The sequence below is a fragment of the Ylistrum balloti genome, unplaced genomic scaffold, assembly GCF_031769215.1.
Source record: "Ylistrum balloti isolate Yb309-2 unplaced genomic scaffold, AGI_CSIRO_Ybal_v1 Utg370522, whole genome shotgun sequence".
Lineage (NCBI taxonomy): Eukaryota > Metazoa > Mollusca > Bivalvia > Pectinida > Pectinidae > Ylistrum > Ylistrum balloti.
In genome coordinates, this window is record NW_026782334.1 from 510,694 (window position 1) to 528,958 (window position 18,265).

General features: G+C 35.4%; 1 pseudogene; it reads right to left on the minus strand.

Annotated features, from left to right (window-relative positions):
- Positions 1-1,520: 1,520 nt before the first annotated feature.
- LOC132555893 (uncharacterized) lies at positions 1,521-4,005 on the minus strand (annotated as a pseudogene).
- Between the last annotated feature and the right edge of the window lie 14,260 nt (positions 4,006-18,265).

Below are 18,265 nucleotides of genomic sequence, written 5' to 3' on the forward strand. Positions count from 1 at the left end.
AAACTGGAGAAAAATACCAGAGAGCCAACATCCAATAAGCATGTGCTTACAACAGTTCATGTAAGTGTACTAGGTTCGAGGAGGATACCCAGCAGTATAGAGAATCCTCTTATAGAACTGAATAAGACAAGAGGAGCTATTCCTGAAGCCATACTACCAAGCAGTATATGGGTACTCTTCTTTTTCCAGGCTAATTATCAAAATTATATAATTTTATAAGTAATTTTTTGAAGTGCTTTTGGAGGAATGAAAAAAAAAAAAAGGACATAGAATGCAGTGTTTTCTATGACCATCAAAAATGTGCATTTTGACGTGCTAAATTGACAAAAGACCCTCAGATTGATAGTTTTACTCTTGTGTGATTTTAGTCCCTGGGCTCATATATTCATAACATTTTAGAGTCCCAGGGTAACCATGAGAATGGTCCAGAGAACTGACTCAAATATAGTTACCAATATGTAGGTATTGATTAAGCAATAGGATCAGATGTCAAGCAAACTTGAAGTGATTGGTATTGATGTTAGGTAAACTTGAATCGACTGGTATGTAACATGATCTGAGTGTGGGATGTTAGGTAAACTTGAATCGACTGGTATGTAACATGATCTGAGTGTGGGATGTTAGGTAAACTTGAATCGACTGGTATGTAACATGATCTGAGTGTGGGATGTTAGGTAAACTTGAATCGACTGGTATGTAACATGATCTGAGTGTGGGATGTTAGGTAAACTTGAATCGACTGGTATGTAACATGATCTGAGTGTGGGATGTTAGGTAAACTTGAATCGACTGGTATGTAACATGATCTGAGTGTGGGATATTAGGTAAACTTGAATCGACTGGTATGTAACATGATCTGAGTGTGGGATGTTAGGTAAACTTGAATCGACTGGTATGTAACATGATCTGAGTGTGGGATGTTAGGTAAACTTGAATCGACTGGTATGTAACATGATCTGAGTGTGGGATATTAGGTAAACTTGAATCGACTGGTATGTAACATGATCTGAGTGTGGGATGTTAGGTAAACTTGAATCGACTGGTATGTAACATGATCTGAGTGTGGGATGTTAGGTAAACTTGAATCGACTGGTATGTAACATGATCTGAGTGTGGGATGTTAGGTAAACTTGAATCGACTGGTATGTAACATGATCTGAGTGTGGGATGTTAGGTAAACTTGAATCGACTGGTATGTAACATGATCTGAGTGTGGGATGTTAGGTAAACTTGAATCGACTGGTATGTAACATGATCTGAGTGTCTGATGTTAGGTAAACTTGAATCGACTGGTATGTAACATGATCTGAGTGTGGGATGTTAGGTAAACTTGAATCGACTGGTATGTAACATGATCTGAGTGTCGGATGTTAGGTAAACTTGAATCGACTGGTATGTAACATGATCTGAGTGTCTGATGTTAGGTAAACTTGAATCGACTGGTATGTAACATGATCTGAGTGTGGGATGTTAGGTAAACTTGAATCGACTGGTATGTAACATGATCTGAGTGTGGGATGTTAGGTAAACTTGAATCGACTGGTATGTAACATGATCTGAGTGTATTCTTGCAGTGTTAATTTTCCATCCCCAGATTTATCTGCATCTTGTAACATTTCCTTTAGCATCTGATTAGAAAATGTCAGTTTATTAGCATCCACAGCCTGTCTCAAATCTTCAAACGTCACATAGCCCTTGTCACCCTCATCCAGCAGCTCAAATGCCTGCAAATCAAAAACATCTAGGTCAGAGGCAAAAACGCTACAATGTATATTACGTCAATGTATAAATATGTACCAGTCACTAAAAGAGTGTTATTGAAAATTATTCCAGATAAAGTTTGTATTCACACTCTTTTATAGCTTGTAGTTCCAACTCCAGTTTCCATCAGTGGTCCTTTCAAGCAATATACACATGTCCTTGTCCATTCTGATTGTTCAAATTCTCCTTACCTATCTAAATTGCCCTTGCCCATTTTCCATTGCAGATTGTTCTTGCCAGTTTTGATGTTCAAATTCTCCTTACCTATCTAGATTGCCCTTTCCCATTTCCCATTGCAGATTGTTCTTGCAAGTTTTGATTGTTCAAATTCTCCTTACCTATCTAGATTGCCCTTGCCCATTTTCCATTGCAGATTGTTCTTGCCAGTTTTGATGTTCAAATTCTCCTTACCTATCTAGATTGCCCTTTCCCATTTCCCATTGCAGATTGTTCTTGCCAGTTTTGATGTTTCAAATTCTCCTTACCTATCTAGATTACCCTTGCCCATTTTGGTCATTCATGTTCTCCTTACCGCTATGAATTGTCTTCGTACATCTTGATTGTTCAAATTCTCGTACCCCTTACCTGTGTGTTTCTTAACCTGTATCAGAGGTTTCCTTACCTGTATCAGAAATCACGTTACCACCTTCATCTGATTCAGAATCCCTACCTGTGTCTAAAAAACCGTACGTACCTGTTTTATCTCATCAAATGGGTCGGGTCCATCTCCTTGACTCTTTATTATGAATTCTAGGAAGTTGGTAAATGTCACATGTCCTGTGTCGCCTGCCAATTCTCCTGCAAGTCATGAAGAGTGTTTAAAGAAAAGTAAAGAAAACAGCCGGTTAATCAGAATTAGGTGAAACATCGTTCAATCAAGCACGATAGAAGAGATGCTTATTATTTCATCTCCCTTTAATGATGTGAAAGGGAAAGGCTGACCCACTGTCTGTACTTACTGATCATGCCGTCAAACACCTTGGCAGATGCTCTGAATCCAAGCATCTTCACAATCCTCTTGATATCCTTGTCATTGATGTACCTAGGGATGAAGTTTTAAAGTCAATATGAAAAAGGTTCGAGTAAAATAACCAATGATTTCAAATAAACATTTATCAGTTTGGGAATCCTTCAATGCCAATGAAAATAATTTAACTAGATAACCGGTATTTATGAAAATTGGGAAGGGCAAATCTAGTCGATGGAAGTATCGAGATTTTGATTGGCTAAGACATATCTAGCTGAAAGGAAGCATTAAGTTTTTTTTATTGGATAAAGTGGATGAAGCTTGAGGAAGTATGAAGCTTTTGATTGGATAAAGTGGATGTAGCGTAAGGAAGTATTTTGATTGGATGTTTGACCCCCGGAAGGAAGACTTACCCTTTTCCTTTCACGTCGAACATGCCGAACACTAGTCGTAGATCTTCGATCTCCGATCTTGTCAGCACCCTTGTAATATGACTAGGGAATTCAGAATCTCCCCGAGTCCTAGAAAACACATTTTCTGCCAGCGATGTAATATCAGGTCTTTTTTCCCTTAGAAGAATTCCAAACTTGTCATCTATTTCATGTTTCAATTTGTCTGATTCCGCATCTAACTTAGCACGCGCTTTGGATAATGCAAATTTTTCCTCGTCCGTTTGAACTTTTTTAATGGCTGCCTTTGTTTTGTTGATATCTGGGTAGAGTTCCACACCTTTTTCCATCTGAGCTTTGTCCATTGCTCGTTTTGTTCTCCTAACGTCCCTTTTGAACTTCCTCTTAGCACGCTCCTCCCGTAAATCATCTTGTTCCTGAAGTCTTTCGAGTTCTAGTGCTAACTTACTACGGGCCTTCACTGGAGGAGGTGATGTTACTAGGGGGTCTGGGTTACCCGTCCGTATATTTTCCTCTGTCTCAACATGTTGTTGTGTCTTTTTCAGCGTTTTCAGTGGTTAGATCTTCATTTATGACACCAGGTTGTGTGTGGTGACTGGCTATTTCCACTATCTCTTCCTTTTGTGTTGTGCTTTGTGTATGTTCGTTTTGCGTTGACGAAACCGAGTCGATGCCGACACTGTCTTTGTTGTCGATTTTGTCGTCCTCCACACCTGTTGTATCTGTTTTCTCCTCTTCATTTTCCAAGACACTAGACTCAGTCGAGGTCGTGAACCCACTGAGCTGTGTGATCAAGAAGTGCCGTTGGGCTCCGGTATTTACGTCTAGAATGTCACGCTGACTGGACGACTGGTCATTCTCATCCATGTTTCCAACTGAATGTTAACAATACTGATAGTCATTTGTTAATATGATACAGTATTATGGTATTTTCAATACATTTTAACGACCTATCAATACACATTACACCAAATGTTTTCATGCTCACGAACATTGCCATTTCTACCTGTAGAGAGTATTGAACAGCCAATGGTAATAATTTCTGTCAGAGTAAATACAAAGGCTTTAACTTTTAAAAATTGAAATATTCCTATTAAAAGGTCATACCTGTAGGATCAGTATCAAAGCTGTTCCATCACATCATTTCGTCCGCCTACAGCACGTATCTACAGGTAAATTAAATGAAATCAGTACTGTATGATTGGCACTTCAACTGTCAGACTTCGTTTGAGATGTGAGGTTGATGGAGAAAAGTCAAGCATTTTACACCAATACAAGATCCATTCCTCAAAATCAATAGAAAACATTCGCGACACAGTGCTATCACGGTGTAATGGAACTGAATAATGGACCTGCATTATGCAAACTAGACTAACCCATAAACCTTTGCAATGGCTATCGATTCATGACCACACAGAGGAGAACGAGAGGGATGCTGGATATGCTGTCAGCTTATCACGTCGAATCCTTGATAGAGCTTATAAACGTCATAGACTTTACATAGTAAGAATAAGTTATCTTATAAGTATTTTGTAAGTTTTCATTTGGACTTGAGCAGGATTAGAAATGCAGGTTCACAAATCAATATGAAATGGTACCAGGTTGACCGCTCTCAATGCTTGGTTGTGTTAGATATTAGTACCTGGAACACGTTAGCATTGTTTTTGTGACAGTGAACTGTAGGAAACTTGATACAATCGAAGTGATATTCAGGATATGGATTTTGTCCGATATGAGACTATCCGCTAATTCAGTACAGATGATAACCAACCAAGACAGAGAACAATGGATTATCATAGCTGGTATATCGTGGGAATGCGAGGAATTTTCTAATTTAGATTTGTCAATATTACGTTATCAGATTGGATTGCTTAACAAATATTGTATTGTGGAGAAAACAAATAAGAAATATTGATGGAATATTGACTTAGTATTCTGACAGTAAACATAGCTTTACCTATTTCTTGTATTAAATCATGGTGATGATTTGTTTACATTGAGAGTACTGTGTTTACCGACGTTTGTTATACACATGTTGTGATAAAACTGTGGTATACATCGTTTTTGTTTTGTGTTGTAATCTAAGCTTATAAGAATGGCACCAGAGTTTATAAAGGCAGTCGTGTTAATTCGGTTGTTGTACATTTTGCACAAATGTTTAATTTGATCGAGAAATGCCCATTTTGAGTTGGAATGTGGTAGCTTATGTCATTTAGTGTCGAATACCAGCGTTATTTGTAAAATGCAGTTTTATTTCCTTTGTTTTTTGATAATATATTTCAAATTATGATAGCAAGTGTAAGACAATGCATATTAAATTGCACCTGAGAATTAATTACATGATATCATCATTATGTCTCTTGTGTCACTTACCATCACTATTGTTGTTTTCTTGTTTAGGTGTTAAGTGTTTTATCATTTGTCCCTTCCAAACTTTTTTCCCCTTCCAAACTTGATAACGATCAAGTTCTGTTAGGTATAACCCTGATGTAAAGTAATTTAAAGATAATATGGTGACACCAATTAAGATCTCCATTATTATTACATCAGTTGTATATCTCGCTGTTTTGTCACTTCTACAGCGATAACACGTGATTCCTTATTTATACATATCTTTAATTTAATACAATTCCGTTATCATCACTTCAGATTGTTATGTCGAAGTGCTCTTTATATCATAGATTTCTATGTATCCAAACTTTTATGTCGCGATTTAAAACATACCAACGGCTATACACTGGTGTTATTGTAAGCGACAACACTACGGTAAGAAGATCCCTATGATTGGAGATATAACCGTATACATGTCACTTCTTTCTTATTGATTACACGGTAGCAACGTGTCAAAAACACGCCGCTTGTAGAAAGACAATTTGTCACAAAATATAAAAATCAAAAGATCTAAAAATAATTGTTCGTGGTATAAAAAATCTTAGGGATCGAAAGTGTTATTTATATAATGTCATTGTAGTTCTGATTACGAGGTGAGGGTTGAGATAACCCAACACATTTAGGTAGACATTTCCGTGACTAATTGACTTGCAAACATACAACGGAATCCAATTAGGCTTTAAGCATGTCATTACAGGTATTTACAGACGGGATTTAACAGACGTGGAATATACGCGTTCACATGAAGGTACACAGTACTGGTAGAAATAGGGCGTAAGAGAATATAATAAATACAAAAACGTATGATAAACGCCGATTTATAATACAGACTGATGAACAGGTGCATCTAATGAAGGCGTATGAAATAGTCTGATGAACAGCAGTGTTCAATTTAGGTATTTGGTATCAACGAGGAACGGGCATATTCACTTTAAGTCTCTAATATAAACTAAGGCACAGTCGTATTCACTGCGATATAACAAAAGTAACAAATCATTATAAAGGCTTGAGTCGAATTCACTGTAAGTCTGTAATATAGACTTAAGTAACAGTCGAATTCACTGTAGGTCTATAGCCTTAAGTGACAGTCGTATTCACTGTATGTCTGTAATGTAGACTTAAGTAACAGTCGTGTTCAATGTAGGTCTGTTATATAAATTTAAGTAACAGTCGTATTTCTAAACCTGTGATTTAGACTAACGTAACAGTCGTATTCACTGTATGTCTGTAATATAGACTTAAGTAACAGTCGTGTTCAATGTAGGTCTATAGCCTTAAGTAACAGTTGTATTCACTGTAGGTCTATAGACGTAAGTAACAATCGTATTCACTGTATGTCTGTAATATAGACTTAAGTAACAGTCGTATTCACTGTAGGTCTATAGACTTAAGTAACAGTCGTATTCACTGTAGGTCTATAGACTTAAGTAACAGTCGTATTCACTGTATGTCTGTAATATAGACTTAAGTAACAGTCGTATTCACTGTAGGTCTATAGACTTAAGTAACAATCGTATTCACTGTAGGTCTATAGACTTAAGTAACAGTCGTATTCACTGTAGGTCTGTAGACTTAAGTAACAGTTGTATTCACTGTAGGTCTATAGACTTAAGTAACAGTCGTATTCACTGTAGGTCTATAGACTTAAGTAACAGTCGTGTTCACTGTAGGTCTGTAATATAGACTTAAGTAACAGTTGTATTCACTGTAGGTCTATAGACTTAAGTAACAGTCGTATTCACTGTAGGTCTATAGACTTAAGTAACAGTCGTATTCACTGTAGGTCTGTAATATAGACTTAAGTAACAGTCGAATTCACTGTAGGTCTATAGACTTAAGTAACAGTCGTATTCACTGTAGGTCTATAGACTTAAGTAACAGTCGTATTCACTGTATGTCTGTAATATAGACTTAAGTAACAGTCGTATTCACTGTAGGTCTGTAATTTAGACTTAAGTAACAGTCGTATTCACTGTAGGTCTGTAATATAGACTTAAGTAACAGTCGAATTCACTGTAGGTCTATAGCCTTAAGTAACAGTCGAATTCACTGTATGTCTGTAATATAGACTTAAGTAACAGTCGAATTCACTGTAGGTCTATAGACTTAAGTAACAGCCGAATTCACTGTAGGTCTGTAATATAGACTTAAGTAACAGTCGAATTCACTGTAGGTCTATAGCCTTAAGTAACAGCCGAATTCACTGTATGTCTGTAATATAGACTTAAGTAACAGTCGAATTCACTGTAGGTCTATAGCCTTAAGTAACAGCCGAATTCACTGTAGGTCTGTAATATAGACTTAAGTAACAGTCGAATTCACTGTAGGTCTATAGCCTTAAGTAACAGTCGAATTCACTGTATGTCTGTAATATAGACTTAAGTAACAGTCGAATTCACTGTAGGTCTATAGCCTTAAGTAACAGTCGTATTCACTGTATGTCTGTAATATAGACTTAAGTAACAGTCGAATTCACTGTAGGTCTATAGCCTTAAGTAACAGCCGAATTATATGTCCTTAAGTAACAGTCGAATTCACTGTAGGTCTATAGCCTGAATTCACTGTAGGTCTGTAATATAGACTTAAGTAACAGTCGAATTCACTGTAGGTCTATAGCCTTAAGTAACAGCCGAATTCACTGTATGTCTGTAATATAGACTTAAGTAACAGTCGAATTCACTGTAGGTCTGTAATATAGACTTAAGTAACAGTCGAATTCACTGTAGGTCTATAGCCTTAAGTAACAGTCGAATTCACTGTAGGTCTGTAATATAGACTTAAGTAACAGTTGTATTCACTGTATGTCTGTAATATAGACTTAAGTAACAGTCGAATTCACTGTAGGTCTATAGCCTTAAGTAACAGTCGAATTCACTGTAGGTCTATAGCCTTAAGTAACAGTCGTATTCACTGTATGTCTGTAATATAGACTTAAGTAACAGTTGTATTCACTGTAGGTCTGTAATATAGACTTAAGTAACAGTCGTATTCACTCTAGGTCTGTAATATAGACTTAACTAACAGTCGTATTAAATGTAAGTCTGTAATACAGACCCAAGTAACAATCGTATTGACTGTATGTCTGTAATATAGACCTAAATAACAATCGTATTGACTGCATGTCTGTAATACAGACCTAAGTAACAATCGTATTGACTGTAGGTCTGTAATATAGACTTAACTAACAGTTGTATTCACTGTAGGTCTATAGACGTAAGTAACAGTCGTATTCACTGTAGATCTATAATATAGACTTAAGTAACAGTTGCATTCACTGTATGTCTGTAATATAGACTTAACTAACAGTCGTATTCACTGTAGGTCTGTAATATAGACTTAACTAACAGTCGTATTCACTGTAGGTCTGTAATATAGACTTAAGTAACAGTTGTATTCACTGTAGGTCTGTAATATAGACTTAAGTAACAGTCGTATTCACTGCAGGTCTATAGACTTAAGTAACAGTCGCATTCACTGTATGTCTGTAATATAGACTTAACTAACAGTCGTATTCACTGCAGGTCTGTAATATAGACTTAAGTAACAGTCGTATTCACTGCAGGTCTATAGCCTTAAGTAACAGTCGTATTCACTGCAGGTCTGTAATATAGACATAAGTAACAGTCATACTCTCTATTAATATGTCTGTAATTTATTGTAAGGAACAACAATATGCCGTTTGGCTGTACAAGGAAAAATGTTTTTCTTAGTAGTGGTATATTGTATAAACGATGGAACGGTCATTAGAATATAAGTTCTTATAATACAACCAGTGGAAGATTAAAGTGTGACGTTTCGATGACTACCTTCGTCAGACAAATGACAAATACTAAATAGGACGAGGGGGGCACAGATTCTCGCTCATTGATGTCCAAGTGTTTAGACGCAGCAGAATAAGCGACTATACATTGTTACCATCTTGTGTACTTTTCTTTAAATATTTCTCTTACCTTTCTCGCCACACGATAATCTACCACAAGTTACATAGATTTTAATAAAGAAGAAAAAAAAAAAGGTATCTTTTATAGTCAAATTCGAATGAATGTACGAACGAGTATGTATATTCATATTATATGATCAACTCAATGAAAAAGAACATGTAAAGTAATAAATTTCATATTCTGAATTACGATGATTTTGGTCAGACTTAAAAAATATCAAGAAATGTAACTGATAACAATTATAATGGTACAGACGTTTATAATAATTAAGCCCAGTTGTCTTCTCGAATGAACAAATCAAACGTCTCACCTGTTTTCATCAGCTGGGTAAATTCTTCCTCCGAGTAAAGAGAAAGAAATGTTTTGTCTAATGTCCAACAGAAGGGACCAGTAGCCCAACTATTTCCATGCCGTGGAGGGCTTGTAAGACACGAGAAACACTTCAAGTAAGAGTTAAGGTAAACAACTATTCTTTATTTCTAAAGAAAACATTTCGTCTACGTGGATTTTTTATCTATAGTTGAATAAGATTTGGTTGAGTGACGGGTTTATATTTATGGTATCGCACACCTAATCTTGTGGACCCGTTACTTAACAGGTAAGGTATATACCGCTACCATTGAATGGCCTCGCCTGCAGGTGCGTGACGTGAATTTAAACTACAGCCGAGATAAGGACACCTACTCTCTCCGATTTGAAACCCAAAACTACACGAATCGTATATTTAAAGAACTTTCAGTATACAAACTTACTAACCTAGTTCAGTCGAGTAGAATAATTGAAGTGAATAACTTTCCTTTAAATTCCACAGTATGTTTCTCGGGTAAACTTATTAAAACAGCGATAGTTTATTGGTTTTTATTGTCGAAAGGTCAAATTCACCTGACAACTTATGAAAAAATTAAATACAAGACCGTTTTATTGTGTTGTAAATCGGTGTCGTTAAACCACATGTTGTAAACACAGCTGATATTGTTATATATTGGTCATAACTGTAAATTAATTTACAATTTTCATTGTACAATCGTCAGATTGCGAAAAGAACATATTTCTAGTTGATGAATTTCCTTAAAAAATATCTAATACACATTAACGTTAAACAATTAACGAAAAAGAAAAACATGGAACTAACATTCACAACTATGTATGTAATAATTACCAACTAGTACCATGTAATGAAATGTTTATTTCTTAAAACCGCATTTGTTTACAGAAAGACACAATATTAATCACTCCTCGTTGTATGTTACAGAAATGAAGAAAATGAAACTGGTGGAAATTTAAGCATTGATAAATGAAAATATATGATCGACATGGAAATCGTGAGAACTCGACATTCACTGTCGTATGTTTTAGACATTTCGCTGTTGAGACAATAAAAAAACATGGTATATATAAAACACACTGTAAATCTAATTATCCATGATTGGCGAAACTTCCAAAAGCACATTAACATTGTGTAATACGTCAAAATAAGCTACATTGTACGATTCATTGACAGAATCACTATACATACACGATGCCATTTTACCTTTTCATTTTTACATTTTAAAATCTCTCTAATACTGATTATTTTGTTTTATCATTCTAATACTGATTATTCTCTTTGTTTCCCCGCTGTCTATAACAGAGAATATCTATGTCAATAAACCTTTGTTTACATACACCTTGATCGACAGTATTCAATCATTTGTCTATGCAGTTCTTATTTTCCTCATAGTCCTCTCCTAGGTTTCACGATTAAAGCCCTCAGCATTCTGGAAAAATTAAACAGCTTTATGATGCACTTTAATTCGGTATTCTGCTCAACACGTCTAATTATGTATGGAAAGGTGCGAATATTTCGTACAATTCTTTTCGGACGGGAGATAAAAATAGTTTGTCGTCTGTCGGAAAAGAACATTTCCTTATGTCTTTGTTGTAAACAGATTTTAAGCAATATAAAAAAAAATCAGTTAATCGCAGTTTAATTCTAGGATGCACCAATTATTTTGTCATAGAATAAGAGGTATGCGTTGGAACACACAGGATAGCCACTGTCAGGGTTGAGACGTGTGACGATAGAGTCTGTACAATGGTACCAAGTTCTAGAACGGTCCAGTTGGCGATCACGTTTCCCCTTGTCCTTCTGGGTACGGCTAGATAGGTCAGTCTGGCTCTGACGAGGCCGCACATATGACACGTAATGGCCCCCTTCAATCGTTCCTAGATGGGAAATGATTGCATAAAGCCTGTATCTAACGGATGATTTGTCGCTCTGAAAATAAAAAAAAAATTCTGAACCGAGCAAACAGTTTCACATCATAATGCAGTTGACACTTTGAAAGAAACTAACAACCAAATGGATTGGAATAATAATACACAGAGCTATGGGAAAGCTATCTTGGGAAAATTCGTAATAATGGTGTAATAATACACAGAGCTATGGGAAAGCTATCTTGGGAAAGTTCGTAATAATGGTGTAATAATACACAGAGCTATGGGAAAGCTATCTTGGGAAAGTTCGTAATAATGGTGTAACAATACACAGAGCTATGGGAAAGCTATCTTGGGAAAGTTCGTAATAATGGTGTAATAATACACAGAGCTATGGGAAAGCTATCTTGGGAAAGTTCGTAATAATGGTGTAATAATACTTATTTCTACGGGAAAGCTATCTTGGGAAAGTTCGTAATAATGGTGTAATAATACACAGAGCTATGGGAAAGCTATCTTGGGAAAGTTCGTAATAATGGTGTAATAATACACAGAGCTATGGGAAAGCTATCTTGGGAAAGTTCGTAATAATGGTGTAATAATACACAGAGCTATGGGAAAGCTATCTTGGGAAAGTTCGTAATAATGGTGTAATAATACTTATTTCTATGGGCAAGCTATCTTGAGAAACTTACTATTAACGAGTAAATCTATTTTGTCAATTAATTATGTTTAATATCGTTATATTACTTCTGCTGTCATAAAACACTTACTGGGTACAGCTCAAGTTCCTCGCTGTATGGAACCAAACTTTGATGTTTTCCTATTGTCACTAGTCCGTTCTTTGATCTCACCTATACGAACAGAGAAAAGACACAGACAACCTATGTACTAAGGAATAAAGGAACTAGATATTTACAAACCCTCAAGCTTAGTTACCCTAAACGAGAACTGAAGACACTTTGTTTGATAACCGATATCTGTATCGATTAATCAATTAATTCAATATATATTTTTAACAATTATCTTCAATTTGAATTCCTGGATATTAATGACAATGAGCACACTGTGTTTGCATGAAATGGTTAACATCTTTATACACATCGATTAACTATAAACAATAATTAATTATTGTAGTCTTACCAGGAATTATATAGGACATTGAAATCGTCCCCATATCAATTCAGTTTATATAACTTATAATCTGTGATTATTTCCGTAACAACTAGACTGCCTCGATTTAAATGATAAAACATGATTATAAAGAGTGCTAAAATACACGCCTCTTTAGATCTGGCAAGTTGAAGAATCAAGATTCTGGGAGCTTGTTTCAGCAGTAGCTCTTTAGTACACAAATATCCAGTCCTCCCTTTCTTATCTGCAAGATATATACAGACGAATGTATTTATATTCTGCTGTTTTACATGACCAAGGTGCTGCAGCATTATGAGATGGGAGTATTTGCATCACAGTCGAAATAATTTTGTTCCTCATTTCAATTATGTTATTTTATGTGTTTACAATTTCTTTGTTCTGGACATCTATTTCATTAATTCTCACTTATTTTTCGTCCATAACCATATTATCAACTTTTGTTACTAGCAAACGAAATCACATTCGACCTCAGCACACATTAAGTAATGTTGTTATTTTAATAGCTTGTCTGTTCATCCTTGCGATTAACATATCTCAGATTTCCAATTCTGTCGATGTGAAATGATCTTTACCACATGACCGACATAACATATTTGAATCCACTAGACGTTCTTTTTGGAAGAGCAGCTGTACACCCTTCTCCACCGATTTCTGAAAATAAGTTAGAAATATATTAGAACTGTTCGACGCTGACATTGATAAAAAGCTAACAGGATAAAGAAATAACAAAATAAGTCAGTCACCTGTGTAATTGTTTGTAAATATTACATTGAAGGCATAGCATTTGTCCTTATGGTTTCACACTTAATGATTTAAATAACAGATTTGTCATTGTGCCAGCACAACTTGATCTTTGTCTGCAGGCATTGATAGATTTCCTACATATAAAAGAACTAGGCTAGCGTGATCACGAAGGAAACCCCAACTATTCATTCAGTCTTTATTGAATAATCATGCTTTAGTATTACAACCATTTAAATTGCCTTTTGATAATTAGGATGCGGACCTTTCTCGTTTATGTTGGTTGTTCAACCCAATCTGTGTCAGTGCTCCAAACCACCATTATTAGTACTAGTAATATATTAATTGCAAATATGTAAAGATATATATGCTTAACGATGTATAGACAGAGAATACAGGTATTGTACAACAGCAAGTAACATCAGTATAAACTAATTGAAATAATTACCTCTGTTAAGGGAACGCATAGCGATGTAAAGTCTTGAGGTTCGGAACAATCGCACTGAAAATTGAATTATAAAAAGCTTAAGCTCTACTGTATTATTCATTGTTAGTGTTTATGTCGTTTCCCATATAATATTATGCAAAATATGTTCATTCTTGATGGCGACAGATCCTACCACTTACATGTGAACAGTTCCGGCACTCGAAGCGGTTCTGGATTTGTCCTGTGAATAGCTCCACGCTATCTGGAAATAAAACAGGAGAAAGTGTGCCACAAAACATTGACAGGCAATATGAACTTCTTAAAGATAAAATCGGAGAGATATCTGCTAGATTAGTCCTAAAGTTCCAAACAAACAACAAGTCAATATCAGGCAAAGAATAATAAGACTGATATCAGAGGAAAAGTTTATACAAATAGACATTGTAATTACGGAACCTTTCCCCAGATCTTCTCTCAAAGCCTCCAATAGACATAGCAGAAAGGAATGACAGTCATGTTGTTCCCAGAAGAAAAAGTCTCCCTCCCTGAAACAAAGATAACATCAGACCAAGACGCTTTCCTGGTAAAATCAAAGTAGAGGTTATCTATATATGATATATAATATACGGCGAGATGTGGGATAAAACCACGTGTGACGGATGGTCACTTGACTCGTTATTTTCGTGAAATAGCGTACGCCTTAAAACAAAAGATCATTAGAAAAGTAATAAAATATATTACGGGTTCATATGTGTTAATATTCCAGCATCTGACCACACCTTATCATCTTATTTTGTTGTTTTATCTGTTACCTTTTGATGATTTTATCCTGCAAGTCCTCTGTACTGATTGGTCCTGGTTCACTATCTATATTTAGTATCACATCTAAAAGTAAGTGCGCGAGATAATTTCTTTCTCCGCTCTGGAATATATATCATCATTAACACATTACAAGGATACATTACTATTATATATAAATAAATATATTCTCTATGGCTAAGAAACAACAAACAAAATAATGACATATTAACAAAATCTTGATCCAAACTAAAATTCTTTGAAAGTCCAGCACACTATCATAAAATTAAGATTTACACGGAGACCCCTGGAAATGTACAAGAAGAATAAGGTCAAGTGCTTCGGAAGAGTAAGCATCTTCTGCTTCGTTGACAACATCCGCCATGTAACTACAAGTAATTAATGTCACGTTCGGATATGAGAACAAGGAATACAACAACGGAACTAACAGGCAAATAAAAGAGCATCAAACACAATGGAATACATATCACACCAAGAAATAGATTTTTAGAAATGCTTGAAAATGACAATAAAAAAAGTCGACGACTTTATTCTGTGTTCAAGTCATCCTCAGCGTATTGTAACGGGACGCGTCAGTCAAGATCGATGACTATAAGAATGAGAAAACTTCGATGTGATTGAGAAAACCAAATATAACGGAGTATCCATACCTTACCACAATTGTCGAGTACCGCTTGACAAAATCCCTCAGTTTGTGCTAGTACCTTCAAAGATATAAAAAATTATATATTAATAAGTTAAAGACAAAATATTTTACATAAGTTTTGTTACAATATATTTCTCCCACCCAAAATCCACAGAAAAATGGAAATAGATAACGATGATGTTGTAATATTTTTTTCATGTCCATATACTTTCTCTTTGACTTTTAACTTTACTTAGGCCTTGTTTTTTATTTGCCTAAATGTACCTGCTAAAATAGAGACACATTGACTTGCGCGTGCAATTTGATATACATATATATATTAATATAATTAGTTGTATTTTCTTTTTTGAATCAAGCTCACGAGTTGCATTGGCGATCAGTTGTGTTCATCCGAATAGTAGTTTTACTTGGGGCTTGCGACTAGCGGAAACATATTGAATTTGACTTATTGAATCTTACTGAAATAAACTCTGGAGTATGTATCTTATTCTCAGTGGGCAAAACACTAATTGTTAACAACTGGAAACAAGTATAAAGCGAATTACCTGAACAATGACATTGATGGCACAATTCAACTTCCTGTTTTGTAGACCCTATAATCAGAAATATATATATATATTACTACATTCGATTTCGGCAGGTTTACATTCCGAACGATGATTTTTGTATATTGCTATATATAAATAAAACTGCGTGTATTATAATATCTCCAGTAGTAAAACAATGTACGTTAAATGTGAAGTATCTGTTGTGTTTATACATATATTTTTACAAAATTTATGTACATACTTTAATTCGACACTGTTCGTATCTGTTGTCCTGAATAACTTCACCTCGTTGTGAGAAAGCGGTCTCGTCTTTACGATGAGGATGTTGTTCTATAAAGAAAACGACATTTTGTTACAGATTTCGATACCTGTACAAAGCACAAATTTTGATTGCTGATCTTAATGTGCATTGTTCAAAGAAAGCGAAAGTCAAGTACTTTTTTTCTGTGGATTGATTGGGACATGCGCGAATTATCACTAATTAAGTACTGTAATCGAGTTTTCTGTCGCGGCTACGTGCTATTTTCGAATCACAAGTGATTACCGATTACTTTCGGAAACTATTATATATGTCATACCGATTGCTGCTTGATATCCATGTCTGAATTTAAGGCAATAAACTTTCGCGTACTGTTTTCGATCGCGACATTCGCGAAATAACATAGAACGCGAAAGACAGCGACGATACCAACACCTAGCAATAATTCATTGAGCGGGAAAGATGTAACTAACCAAATACATGGTACACATAACGATACCTACCGTGTTGAACCCGATGTGGGGACTTCTGTGGCAAGCTGTGATCTTTCCCCTGTAATGCGGATAAATGGTTAAGCATCTGGTGTGACGATTTTGCTATGTAATACTTTATCTGTCGCCAAAATTAATGAATGAATATTGAGTGTAAGTATTACTAAATATTTCTACGGATGATGATAAGTAATAAATAAAAGTTACCGGAAACATGTTGGTTTATATAATAGACTATGACGTACCATTTTAATCTTTTGTGATAATGCACCCATTTAAGATTTTTAGCGTTTGTCTTTTACCTTTTAGTTTGTTTAATGTTATTTCCTTTTGGATCGCTGTGTGTTTTTACCGGTTGATGGCCCTAATGACCTTTTGTGTGTTGACGGGCTGTGAAGAATGTCATAATGATAAGGATATATAATAGATAATTAGTTGACCTGGGTGGTCGGGGTTCGATTCCCGGAACGAACGTGAAGGGGGTCACCTGCCGACCAATCGAGTTTTCCTCCCACAATAAGACCTCTCATGCGCTTACATCCGGGTCAACAAGAGAGTATATGCTGAAATAACTATTTTCAGATATGTTGTAAAATAAATCAAATCTTACATTAGTATTAACATATAAGTAATCAGTAATATGTCGTTGTTTACTTACTATTTCATCATATGTCTGTCTGTTTTCCCCCAAACTTAGTGGAAACGTAGTAGGGTTAGAAGAAGACTTTTTAATTACATCTGAAACGAATCGTGACTGGTTTTACATACACATATCCAATATTAACACGAAATAATAAGGTGAAAACTACAACTTATTACCGGAAACATAAAACGATAAAAACACAAAAGGATTGACAGTACTTAAACAATTTACAACATGACTTCGCGTATACATACATTCTTGTCGGTCACCTGTCCAATCTTGGTATTGGCCAAGGCCTGGAAGGGACGGAGGCTATCAAAGAAAATATTTTTAATTTCAATGTCATTAATCAAATTTATATTCGTATAATTAAGGATTACACATATCTTTGGGAATAATTCGCGCGGTTTGTTTGTTATTTTAATGTCGACAACAAAGTTTTGACGGTGACGTTTGATGACGATTCTACCTGCCATATTTTGGGTTTTTTTCTCATTTATTTGACTTTTCTATGCACGTGACTAGATAAATTCGTGAATTATACGCTTTCAAAATTAAAACATGGCAGATCTGCAATATCGTGATGGAGAAAATACGAAGTCGATACCAGTCTCTATTGGATAAACGAAATTGTCTGAAGCATTACGGCGCGTTGATTTAAATTGGGTGTCTTGCAACACAGTTGCCGTAACACATGACAGCGAGGTAATTGAAGACCATATATAATTACAATAGTAAATTCCATGATACTATCTTAATATTAATGAGCTGCTCTTTAGTAAAGGAAGTCTTTCGTCGATTGAGTTTAAAAATGACCGATTGAGCACTCGTATAAAATTATCTTTGCGATGGTCAGTAACTGTTGAACTC